Genomic DNA, 13,354 nt, shown 5'->3' on the forward strand with positions numbered 1-13,354 from the left:
AAACAGAGATAGAGAAGATTTGTCTGGAACCATTGGGAAGAAATGAGGTAAATATCTAAATGGATGACCTGGGGGGAGCCTAGGGCCTAAAGCCTCACTGCTGCTGTCTTCTGGAAAGAGGCAGAAACATCTGGTTATTGTAACAGTGAGGGGCTATGTGAAGGAAGTCCTAAGTCGAGATTAGAAAGGCAGAATACATCTTGACATCTTAAAGCAACAAGCCAGAAAAAAATCTCTTTAAGAGCTGATACTTGGGAAAAGTCACTAAATTCAGAGATTTGAGTAAAAAAAAAATATTTTAGAGCAAAACAGTGAATTGTTTTAGAACAGATCTTTCCAAGGATATATCCGAAGAGATATAATGATGTAGGAAGACATCTGGAAAACCATGAAAGGACTTCCAGAATGTTACCAAGAGGAGACACCGAGGAGTTATGAAGTCCCCTTCCTGGCCCTGTATTTTCTGGGCCCTCCTAAAAGGACATTTTTCTCTTGGCTACTGATGAAGCTGAAGAGGTTATGGTTACTTTTGGGAGCTCATTTCTTTTGAGTAAAACCTTTAAAAAACCAAAAGCAGACTAAGTTTATAAGATGGTTTCAAATTTGGATGGTTCCAACTGGATTGAAACATTTTCTCACCAACAGCAACAGATTGAAAGTCATGTCTATGCCTGTTGTCTCCAGAGGTCCCCATGCTCAGCATCCCCAAGTGTGTTTTGATCTGATTTCCCATCAGGCTCTGTGCTGTTGAATTAGGAGAAAGAGGGAGGAAAAGATGGAAAATATGGGAGTGATATCTTCCTGGAAGACGTTGTACATATTAGCAGGCTACAGTTAGGCCAATCAAAACAATTTAAACTTTTCCTTGTGTTTTGGATCCCGGGCGCGAATCTTGTCTTAGATGAAACAGATGTGATCTGAGACGTGCACAGAGTCCCATAATGAGGGAGCTTCGCTTCGCTGGCCTTCCTGCTACTGCACCTCATTCTAGTTTGTGGGCATCAACCTTAATCCCGTTGTGCATTTCTGTTCCTGGCCTCTTCCTAGGTTAGATCCAGCTTTGGCAAACTCAGAAAGAGCTTCCTCATCATAGAAATCTTAGGGCAGGGGCACTTGGGTGATTCAGTCGGTTAAGTGTCTGCCTTGGGCTCGGGTCATGATCCCAGGATCCTGGGATTGAGCCTTGCATCGGGCTCCCTGCTCAGTGGGGAGTCTGCTCCTCTCCCCTGCTCGTGTTCTCTTTTTTCATCTCTCTCTCTCTCTCTTTCAAATAAATAAATAATCTTTTAAAAACAAAAAGAAATCCTAGGGCAGCTGAAGAACATAATCTGTGAAGCAGATAAATGCTTTGTTGTGGATTATGTCAAGCAAACAGTGTTTATATAAAAGGCCTTAACATGTAAACTAATTAGGGTCTTATAATTTGACTTCTGTTTCCCATCGGACGGAGCTCTTTTATAATGTGAATGTAGTAAAGAATAACCATATTCTTCAATCTTGCTGACATTCTTTTAGTAAGGATTAGATACAGGGGCTCTTCAAAGCATTGTGGATATATTTGATAAAGCTTTGAAGTTTTTATTAGCTTCACTGGAAATCTTTGTTTCCTGGAAAGTTCACTGATGGAATATATAGTTTCTTACAGAAATCCATTTCTTAGCTGTATATAGTAAATAACCTAGTCAGTGGGGATGCTATTGCAAGATAAAATTAATATCTAAACTGGTCCTGAGTCAACTCTTCCCCAGTAAAGCTTTTAAAGTCTTAGGGACTAATGATGTTTGGGTCAAAGTCACCTTTTCTTTATCTGAATTCGCCTCTCTCACTCCCTGGTAGGAATGTAATATACATTTTCTATGGACTCGCTTGGATGCTACTGAATACAGAACGAATCTGCACCATCCCAGCACCTTGCGTCTCAGTCAGTGGCACGTCATGCCCCTGCGCACCCATCTGGTTCCTTCTCACCTCCTCCACTGTCACTACCTCGTCCAGGACTGACTCTCTGCCCAGGCTGGGGTGGCCTCCTGTCAGGTTCTCCTGTCTGCTTCTTCTGGTTCACTTCCCCATCTACCTGCCCCTAGAGCCTATTTTCCTTAGTGTAACTACAGTTAATCTTTAAAACTAAATCCAGATCATGTCACAACCTTGCCACACCCAACAGTGGCTTCTGGTACCTCTGAACAAAACCCAAAGTCCTTCTTTGGCACAGGCCTGTCTGATCTGAGCCAGCTGTCTCTGACCAGCATTTTCTGCTTGGCTCCCCATCCACTCCTCCTCTCCCTCACCCCCTCCAGCCACACCGGCCATCTCACTTGTCCCTTGGACACCCAGTCACACTCCCATCCCAAGACTTGAGGATTTGCACTGTTCTCCTCTCCCCTTCCTGACCATTCTCCTTCCCCGTACTCACCAGCTTGCTTCCCCAAGTTCTTCCAGGTCTCCGCGGAGATACTTGTTCACTTTATCTAAACTAGAAGCCCCCCATTCTCTTACCCTGCTCCCCCCCAAGTGTTTATAAACCTACAGTCTATTATCAACTGATCAGTTTGATTCATGTCCTTATAATTTGTTTATTACTCCCGAGCGAACGTGAGCTCCATAATGACAGGGGTGTTGGTTTGTCATTGTATCTTTCGTGTCTATCACACATGGGCAATCAGGATGTATCTGCTAGATATTGAATGAAGGAAAGAACCATAATTATGCGTACAGTTTTTAGTCTGCATATGTAGATCAAACCATAGTGCAGTTACATTGTTCATAGTACAGTGATATTTGTGATTTTCCTACCTTACTAAAGGTTTGCAATGAAAGTCAAGATTTATTTTAGATTGACTTCTTGCCTAAAGATTTTGGCAGAAACCTTGGTTTACCTTCAGTGTAGTTCAACATGTAAGGGACGTAGTACTCGAACTTCTTGGTGATTTAATGGTTTTGTAGTGACCATCTGTGTAGATGGACAAAGCCATTGGAGTCTTACCTGCCTACTTCCCTCATTGATCAGCAGGCACATATTTAGCATGAGGAGAAAGAGGCACTTACCCAAGTCTATTTTTAATACAGGAGAGTTTCCATAATTATCTAAAGACCAGAGGTTACTTTAAGATATTTTATATGCCTAAAGGAGCTTTTTCTCCTACAAATGGGTAACCAATAATATCATACGAGAAGAAATTGGGGTTGGGAGTTAATAGAGGAAGTTCGATAAATGATTTGTAGAACTTTGTAGAAGATAAGAATAGCCCCGTTCTATGAGATAATTTTGTTGGCATAATTGCTAAGTGCTGTTTTTTAAAAAAAGTCAGATTTACTGATATATAATTTACACACCCTAAAATTTACTCTTTTAAAAAGCATACGGCGACATGTCTCGATAAGTGCGTACAGTTGTGCAACCACCACAATGAAAATATAAATCTCCATCACCCTAAAATGTTTCTTATGCCCCCCTGTAATCAATATCTCCATTCAGTTCTCACCCCTGGCAACCCCGGGTCTGTTTTCTGTCCTTACAGTTCTGCCTTTTCCAAACGTCATAGAAATGGAATCATTCAGTCTATAGCTTTTTGAGTCTGGCTCCTCTCACTTAGTTTAAGGCACTTGAAATACAGCCATGTTGTTCAGTGATTTGCTCCTTCATTGCCGAGTAGTATTCCGTTGTGTAGATAGAGAGTTTGTGTATCCATTCACCAATTAAAGGACACTTGTGTCCAGTTTCGGGTAATTATGAATAAAACTCCCATAACATTCATGTACGGGTTTTTATGGGATCGTAAGTTTTCATTTTCTCTTGGATCAATACCTAGGACCAGGATTGCTGGGTCAGATGATAAGTGTATGTTTAAACTTTATAAGAAAAACAACCAAACTGATCTGCAGAGTGGCTGTACCATTTTCTATTCCCACCACTAAGGTGGGAGGGTTTCGTGAGCTGCTTTTTCATGCTCAAGTGCCAATGTCTGAGTGGCTTTCTTCCTTGAAGAGGGACCTCAGGATTTATCCCTTTCCTTTATATCCTTTCAATTTTGTGTTCTAGTCTCTTCTACTTGGACCTTTAAATTACTTTTATTTAGCAGTCTTTCAGTTCTTCACTGTTGCCTGAGTTTCTTTTCTTTCTTCTCTGCACCTAACATGGGGCCTTGTATTCAGTAGATGCTAAGTTCGCATCTGTCTGATCTGATTGTCATAAACAAAATTAAACTGATCTCAAGGGTAATGAGCACCCTTCGTGGGACCTCAGTGCAATGGTAGCAGGGTCGCGGGGCATCTATATGACAAATGCCTGTAGGACAGGTTGAGCCTTACCCCAAGACCTGGGGAGAGAGTCCTTTTGTTTCTTTTCTGGCAGTAAGGTGTCACCCACCAGGTGTGGGATACAGACGGGTGTTTGAACATTCACAGTGGTGAAGATCCATTTTGCCCTAGGTAGAGAAGTCAGAAACTAATCTATGTTATTAAAATTTTTATAATAATTTATATTATATTTATGGTAATATTTATAATAATTTCTACTAACCTGTGTTAGATTTAACACAGTGGAGATACTGACTATGAAGTGGGTAGAATCTTGTGAAAGGTTTTTATCTTTCTTAAAGCTTTTAAATTATTTTTTAATGAGGGATGCTGCATAGCATAGTGAATAAGAGTGAGGACTCTGGAGCCAAAAATGCTACTAGCCACCTGTGTGACCTTGGACAACCTTTCTACACCTTAGTTTCTTGATCTGTAGAATGGGGATACTAATAGAAGCTAGTGGTGGTGATGAAGTGGTTAATATATAGATAGTGCTCAGAACAGTGCCTAGGAAATACTGAGTGCTTTATGAGTATTAGCTGCTGTTATTGTTAACTAAACTTTCCCCCAATACTCTGAAAACAGGTGTTTTTGACACACTTATCACACTTTCACAGTTGTCAGATACGAGATGCTGTTCAAAGAATGATTAAAATTCTGTTAACAGTGAGGATCAGAGTTTTATGACATTATACAGAGTAATATTCAGTTGCTGATTATCCTCATGTGTGTGATTTATACTTGCATATGTTGACTCAGGTCACATTTTTAAGCAGTATCAGTTCTCTGGTCTAGCTTGCTTATTTTACTTTTGGAGGCTCAGGAGGAAGTTGTGATTTCCCAGGTACGCGGTCCTCCTCCATCAGAGAGGACATCCCTGCTTCCTCCATCGGAAGGGTTGAGCCCACCGTAGTTTGGTTAGTTAGAAGTTCCAGCACAAGATCTTTAGTGCTCTCCCTCTTCCTAATTCTTTTGGTTGCTATTTCCATTCAAAAATGGTTTCTTTTAGAGGTGCCTGGGTGGTGCAGTCGTTAAGCAATTGACTCTTGGTTTCTGCTCAGGTCATGATCTCAGGCTTGTGAGATCGAGCCATCCATGTTGTTGCAAATGGTAAATTTTCATTCTTTTTCATGGCTGAGTAATGTGTGTGTGTGTGTGTGTGTGTGTGTGTGTGTGTGTGTGTATGTACCACATTGTCTTTATCCATTCATCTATCAGTGGACACTTGGGCTGCTTCCAGATCTTGGCTATTGTCTGTATTGCTGCAATAAACATAGGGGAGCATGTATCTTTTCGAATTAGTGTTTTTGTATTCTTTGGGTAAATACCCAGTAGTGGAATTACTGGATCATATGGTAGTTCTACTTTTAATTTTTTGAGGACCCTCCATACTGTTTTCCATGTGGCTGCACCCATTTGCATTCCCATCAACAGGAGCACTATTACTTTAAGTACTCCTAAGTGACTATGACTTATAAAATATAAATCTGTGAGACACATCACTAGGTTCATAGTAGCCTTTCGACATTATCTGACTAACAATGCAACTGATGGCAGAGGGTGGATACAAGAAAAATTTGACATTAGAAAGGGGCTTCTCATACTTGAAGCTCTTGAGACCCACCACTGTGATATGCACCCAGAAGACATTACTTTAGGATGAGACTGTGACCCAGAGTCAGTCAGGACCCATCACTTCCCTCCCCATCACGAGGGGTTATGGGCAGAGTATACAGAGAGTGAACTCCAGCCCATAGTGCATAGTTTTCTTATCAGATGCAGCTTGAATATCAATAGGCTTTTTATTTGGTGTTCATTGTTCACTTAGAAAAAAAAGAGCAAGATCTAGCATAATCATCTTATTTTTGTGAAAACATGCATGTATGAGGTCAGTGGAGAGCGATAGAAAGTATTTGTCTTCACCAAGTTCTGATCACATGGATCGACCATGAGTGTCTAGGAGTCCAAAGGAGGATCGTGATATTGTGGTTGCTTTGAGCCCACTGCAATCCACTGGGAAGCCCCCATTTACCTCTGACAGAAGAAACAGTGAGCACTTGGTTCTGTGAAGGGTCTTAATTCTCTTTTTGTTGTGGCAGCTATACCTCTAGAGTGCTTCCTGGAACTGCCTGTGGAAATATACCCAGGTGATGGTTTTCAGACTATTCAAGTTCAAGGACTTGGAGACCTTGGAGAAAGTTATGGTGCTTTTTTTTTTTTTAAGGTTTGTATTTATTTATTTGACAGAGAGAGACACAGTGAGAGAGGGAACATAAGCAGGGGGAATGGGAGAGGGAGAAGCAGGCTTCCTGCCGAGCGGGGAGCCCGATGCGGGGCTCGATCCCAGGACCCTGAGATCATGACCTGAGTTGAAGGCAGACACTTAACGACTGAGCCACCCAGGCGCCCCAGTCATGGTGCTTTTTGAGGCACACTTTGAAATGTTGAAATGTTGCATCCTGTTTTTCTGTTTTGTAATTTAGCACATTATGTGTTTTGTCATTATATACATAATTATACTTATGTATATGTGTGTGTATATGTATATACATGTGTATAGACACATACACACGTATGTATTTAATTACTAAATATAAATCTGGCTCTTACTATATATCTTAGTTTGGGCTGTTGCAACAAGAATACTGTAGACTGGGTAGCTTAAATGATAGACACTTATTTCTCACAGTCTGGAGGCTAGCAAGTCCAAGATCAAGGTGGTGGCTGGTGTGGTGACTTGTGCGGGCCCTCTTCCTGGTTTGCAGACAGCCACCTTCTTGCTGTGTCCTCACATGGTGGAGAGCAGAGAAAAGAATCAAGCTCTCACTGTTTGTTCTTATAAAAACACTCATCCCATTATGAAGGCTCCACCTTCATGACCTAGTCACCTCCCAAAGGCCCCAGCAGCAAATACCATCACCTTAGGGACTAGAACTTCAACATATTAACTTCGGGGGATGCAAATATTTGGCCCACAGTACTATATTTGGGTGCTATAAACAATATAAGGTCAAATTCACAAGTACATGTGTCTATCAAATAGCAAGCTGACTTTTTCTTCAATGTTCATTTGCTACTTGTTTATGCATTTTGTGGTTGCTACAAGGCAAGTCCTAGAAGGCACCAAAGATTTTGAAAAAAATATATGACAGAAGGTAAAATTGAGAATTCTGCCCCTTAACTTAATTTTTACACTTGTGATTTTAGATAATACCCACATCCTTTGGATTTTGAAACGTAATACCTCCCAAGGTTTTGTAGGAGCATGTTCAAAAACATAAGAGGATCTCATGCTCCCTTTTAAGACCTGTTGCTGTAATGGGATGTATGCCCTAATAGGAAACCTACCGAACTAGCAGCAGAAAGCCCATCGAGTGGGAAACGTGTTCCCCTAGGAAGATAGCCCCAAGACCAGCAGGGTGGTGGAGTTTCTGGATCTCACCGGGGAGGATTGAGGTGCTTATTTTAGCTCCCTCTCCTTCATGTGTCCCCGCGTCAGTTGCTATTTTGATGGTGAGCATCTTCCTGCAGCTGGTGGCGTGCTGACTGCCAGAGCCCTCGCAGGGGGAATGAGCTGCCCTGTGCCCACTGGTACCCCTGTCAGTCTTTCAGAATCTATTGTTTGAGCACTGACTTCATGCCTATGAAATACTAAAAACATACAAGATAAAAACCCACAGTCTCATTTTAGAGAAAAAAAAAAGCATGAACATATGAAAGACATATCTCTCAATCAAGAGGAGTACAAAAGGATATTTACAGTTGAATTATACTTTGGGATGCATTTAGTATACCATTACTCAGTGAAGGCTACCAACATGTAGTTCATGAAGAATCCAGTATTTAGGAAAATATTCACCATTCTATGGATATTATCCTAATGTGCAAAAATAATACAAGCGTAATAGTTCAGGATGACAAACTCTCCTATAAATTACTTGACAAATAAAATGGGCCAATGGTTAGTATTATTAAAATGGTCTGTTATTTGTTCTTTAGCCAAGATTTTTGTACGCCTTCCCCCATATTAAAATGAAACCTAGATGGTCCTAGTGTGTCCTCAATAACTGTCCTTTCTTCTTTCTAAAGTCATCTCAGTGGGCCCAGTGATCTTTGAAGGGAGTCCCCCTCCCCCCACAGTGTCCCTGCTGCCCTCTCTCCTGTGTCACCTTTCTCCTGTTGTCATTGCTCAATTGCCTCTAACCTTGGCTCCTGCACATGACCAGTCCACATTTTCCATCAACTTGTGTGGTCCTGGAATTAATGCTAGCAGAATGACACCTCAGGCACCAATATAGTAAGTACATATCTGAGGGGTGATGGAATGGGACTGTCCCCACACAGCTACAGACCCGTGGTGATGTCTACAGGTTATTCTGTAGTTCCAGTCAGTGGGTGCCTTCTAATAGGTACACCGTTTTGTTGATTTGGAGGAATTTTGTTTATTATTTATAAATGTTCAAATAATAACAATGATTACTATTTTTATTATTATTATTAGATTATTGCTGTTCTGGCTAATCAAATCCTAGATGGTTGAGAATTAAGTATAGTGGTCATCTATAATTAGATAATTGGCATGATTTGAAGAGACAGAAAGCTCGCTGAGGAAGAAGTAAGACAGTTGGAGAAGGGTCTCATGGAAATGGAGGCATCTAAGCTGAATCCTGAAAGATATCTTGAGATTTGTATGGGATAAGGAGGAAATGCCCATGGCTCCTGAAAATATCTTTTTTTTAAATATTTTATTTGTTTATTTGAGAGAGGGAGAGAGAGAGAAAGAGAGAGTGATCAGGAGGGAGAGGGAGAGAGAATCTGAAGCAGACTCCATGCTGAGTGCAGAGCCAGATGCAAGGCTCCATCCCATGACCAGGAGATGATGACTTGAGCCAAAACCAAGAGTCAGTTGCTTAACTGACTGAGCCACCCAGGCACCCCGCTCCTGATAATATCTTAAAGAACCTCCTTTCCTTGCTCTAGGCATCCAGGAAAAGAAAGATGGGAGAAAGTAACCGGAGCAAAAGTGGGTCTCATGGAAGCCTCATCCCTAGGATCTGTAATAGGAATCCATTATTGGATGCCTGGTGGAGGGGAGTAAGACCCTGCTAAATGCTCTGGACCTTGAGGCACCTGACACTGTAGTAAAGTAGTACATGAATAAAACTCACCAGAAATGTCCCTTCACTGTGGACACCTCCATCAGCATGTTCTGTCAAACCTGTCTTTTGAAATGTAAGATAAAGTATGTTTTTCTCTGGTGTATCTTCCCTCCAGATACAGTTGGTCTACAGTTAGTCACAAACTCATGTGAGAGGTTTTGCACAGGGGTTGATAATCATCTAGAAGCCAGGTGAAAGTTTGTTTTTGACCAGGAAGAAATACTTCAGAAGGATGGAGCGAGCCCTGGCAAGACGAGCTAAGACTTGGACTTGGGTGCCTCTTCCTGCTGCACATTGATTCTCCTTTCCCCGTTGCCCTGTTTTCCTCTGGAGTTTTTGCTGCTCTTTTGCAGGTTTGACTAGTTTACTAAACTTCAGCCTGTCACTTAATTTGGACCCTTTCCTGATTGTGGTTTTGCCCTTTTCTTTCCCCGAGTTATCTTGAGTGCATTAAAGCTGATTTACTGTTTTGTTTTCCTGTCCGTTGCTATATTATGAAGTTTTATTACCTAGTGACTATCCCTTTGTCTTTGGGCAAACCAGATTCCTAGAACTAGTGATGCAGGTACAGGCCTTTCAATCTCCTTCTTGGTCCTTGGGCTCATGATCTCCACAGTAGATTCTCTTTCTTCTCGAACTGCAGTTGTAGAGTTCCAAGGGAACCCTTTTGCACACTCAAGCTTGAGAACCCCTCCTCTACAGGGCGCTTGAGGGACATGGGCCAAGGACAAAACAGACATGGGAGTCTGGTCAGAATAGAGCTCTCTAAGAGGGAGAGATGAGGATTTCTTCTCCTGCCCTTACCTCTTGGCTTCTTTTGGTTCTCTTGGCCCTTTTCCTTTTAAATAATTTCGTTTTTCATTCCTCTGTGGCCAGTACAGAAAGTGGGTCTCCTTTTCTAAAGCAGGCAAATTCCTCCTCAGTTTAGTATACTAAGGAGGGGCCCCAGGGGAAAGCCAGGCTTAAATTGGTCTAGCTCCATTCACAAGGCTCCAAAACTTTTTAGTAATAAACAGATTTGTGGGGGAGGAGGAAAAAAGATTTTTTTTTTTTTTGCACAAAAAAACAGTCTACTTAAACCCAATAGTTTGTCTGTGTTTACCACAACCATCTTTGTGGCTTTAAGTAATGAGTTCATAGCTGTCTGAATTTTACTGGGCAGGGGTGACAATAATGTTTTTTTGCTTTGGGGGAACTTCACGTGGGTTGACTCCCCTGTGCTCCGTCATCACCACAGGGTGATTGCCTTGTCAGTTGCCCCAGCACGGACTCTCTGGAGAGGAACCCCATTCTCTCTACACGAGTTAAGTAAGATAGGATCAGACACCATGCCTCCCAGACACCACTGAAGACTGATGCCAGCTCTGGTCCTTTACAATGCTGGTGTGTCATGGGCTCCTGTCCCTTCCAGGGCCTTCTGTGCTTGAGTGAACTCTTTGCTAAGATGATGTTTTCAAAAGGTAGTACAAAGAAGTGCTGAACAGACATTGGGAGGAGATAGGAGGAAGTGCCTCAGTAGCCTGAAACAATAGGTTTTCCCAAGCCAACGCTGTTTTACCACTAACCAACTAACCACTAACCAACTAATAAATCTAGGGGCTTTCTTCTTTAGTCTGGGCTCTCAGGGCTGAAGCCCTGCTTGTATTTGGTATCCCTCTCCCAGGCTGAGTCACTGGGATGCCACACAGGCAGGCAGCCATTTTGAGTGTAAGAAATGAACAATTATCAAGCGAGTTATCTTGTATACAGATTACCTGCAGGTAGGAAAATCACACAGGGAAATGTACATATGCTGTAGTCCTCCTCTGTCGTACTTACAATATGAGTGGGGTTTTCCCTCATTCCCCAGCCTGTGAGGAAAATAAATGTGGAAGCTTTTCTCTGCCTGGAATTAATGGCATAGACCAAGTTCTAGCCCAGTCACTCACTCTGGTTGCCCTAGACGGGTTCCACTAGTCTCCAACTTCTTTATTCCATATCTCTTTTTCTAAGGAATTGGGCCTTTGTCAGTTTCTTCTGGCTATACATATCCTACTCTTTGATGAATTCCAACCCATCCTTCTCTGTTTTCTCAAGTCTCCCTTTGTTACAAGGCTTATTTTTCCCATATCCCCTTATTTGGATCTGTTGTAAATTTGTATTTTAGAAAGTACTCATATTTACTCAACATAATTCTTGCTGTTAGACCAAATGTATAAAATTTCAGTCACTATGGAAAAATTAGAGCTTTGGAGAACCATTGCATAGAAATGACTTTATTCATTGGCTTTAAGATGAAGGAAAACAAATTTTTATTGAGTATTTTTTATAAGAGGTTTAAGAAGGTACTCTAACCACTGCCTGTAATTTGTTATAGCTGCTGTAGATGACTAATTGAAAGAGTAAAAGCTCTTTAGAAGCAGAAAATTAATCACAGCAGTGTATCCTGCTTTGCTCATACATGTGGTTGTCTTATATTGTTTGCTATTTTCTTTCTTAGGTTTCAAAGTTGAAATTTTTCTTTCCCCCTTTTCAGAGAGAGTTCGAATAGATGACTTTGAAGACTTACAGAGCTGAGATATGAAGATTTTGAAGTCATTCTATATCTGAAGCTATGATTTAAATATCAGCATTACAGTAAGTATTTAGGAAAGAAATGCAATTTTGTGGTTAACACATCATTGGCTTTGCCTGCATCCTGAGAATGCAGATTAAAGTACATCATGAAGGGTGAATTTGTTTGAATCACATTCAAGAAACCAGAGCTCTGAGAAAATTAAAGCTCCCTCTGTGATAAGTTACAGGACCACAAACATACAGGGGAGGTGAGCCCTTTTGATAGTTGGGAAAATCTTTATATCTCCTTAGTGTCCTATGGGCCCTTTAGGAGCTCCAGGAAAGAAAAGGAAAACTTAATATTGGGTTTTTCTTTTTGTACTGAGCTGAGGCTATGGGAGAGACTTTTTAGATGAGAGCAGAGATGGGCACAGAAAGGGGAACAGAAGCACCCTTCTGGGAACTGTGCTTTCTGGACTGCCTCTCTGGGGCAGTATTTCTCAAATTGTGTTCCCTGGAACACAGTTCCCTATACTATTAATGCAGTGGGGACAGAGGTGGGAAGATGGGTCTGTGCTCAAATGAGTTTAGAAAACATTGAATTAAAATTAAGTGACTTTTCTTACTGAAGGATCTCAAAAACAAATGAGCCTTGTGAATCTCATGGGTGTGTATAGTCAGCAGTACTTACCAGAGTCCTCTTTTGTGGGGCATCTTGAGACCAGTGTTCCATTTGTTCATTAAGTCGTTAATGAACACTGGCCGTGCATGGTGTTAGATATTAAAAATATATCAATAAATGAGATTGGCAAATAAAGTTAGAAATAAGTAAGAGCAATTACTGATAGATATGATAGCAAATGTTTAAGAGAAGGGTCTTGGGAGCTAGGGGACCTGGGTTTTCTTTCTTTTTTTTTTTTTAAAGATTTATTTATTTGACAGAGAGAGACACGGAGAGAGAGGGAACACAAGCAGGGGGAGTGGGAGAGGGAGAAGCAGGCTTCCCGCCAAGCAGGGAGCCCGATGCGGGGCTTGATCCCAGGACCCTGGGACCATGACCTGAGCCGAAGGCAGACGCTTAATGACTGAGCCACCCAGGCACGCCTGGACCTGGGTTTTCAACCTGACTCTGCCATTTATAAACTGTATAACCTTGAACAAGATACTTAAACTCTCTTTCAGCTTCCACATGTATAAAATGGTGATAATAGCATCTACCTAGTAAGGTTGTTGTGAGGATTAAGATGATAAATACATGCTGGCAAATACTAAACCTTATACAGGGATTATCAGAATTTGTACTTATAATAATAATGGCTGAGTGCTCTGAAGTTTATATGATAGACGGGAGAAGAGATAGTGAT

At 41.4% G+C, this 13,354-nt stretch overlaps 1 protein-coding gene across 3 annotated transcripts in view; it reads left to right on the plus strand.

The window, feature by feature from the left end:
- Nucleotides 1-13,354, plus strand: part of SVIL (supervillin) — a 226,376-nt gene that overhangs the window by 49,885 nt on the left and 163,137 nt on the right. For all 3 annotated transcript variants that reach the window (XM_032395877.1, XM_032395875.1, XM_032395876.1), the window contains exon 2: nt 11,971-12,071. The gene's annotated coding sequence lies outside the window, so the exon portion shown is untranslated. The remainder of the gene's footprint in view (nt 1-11,970; nt 12,072-13,354) is intronic.

Source organism: Phoca vitulina, unplaced genomic scaffold, assembly GCF_004348235.1.
Source record: "Phoca vitulina isolate PV1807 unplaced genomic scaffold, GSC_HSeal_1.0 scaffold88, whole genome shotgun sequence".
Taxonomy (NCBI): domain Eukaryota; kingdom Metazoa; phylum Chordata; class Mammalia; order Carnivora; family Phocidae; genus Phoca; species Phoca vitulina.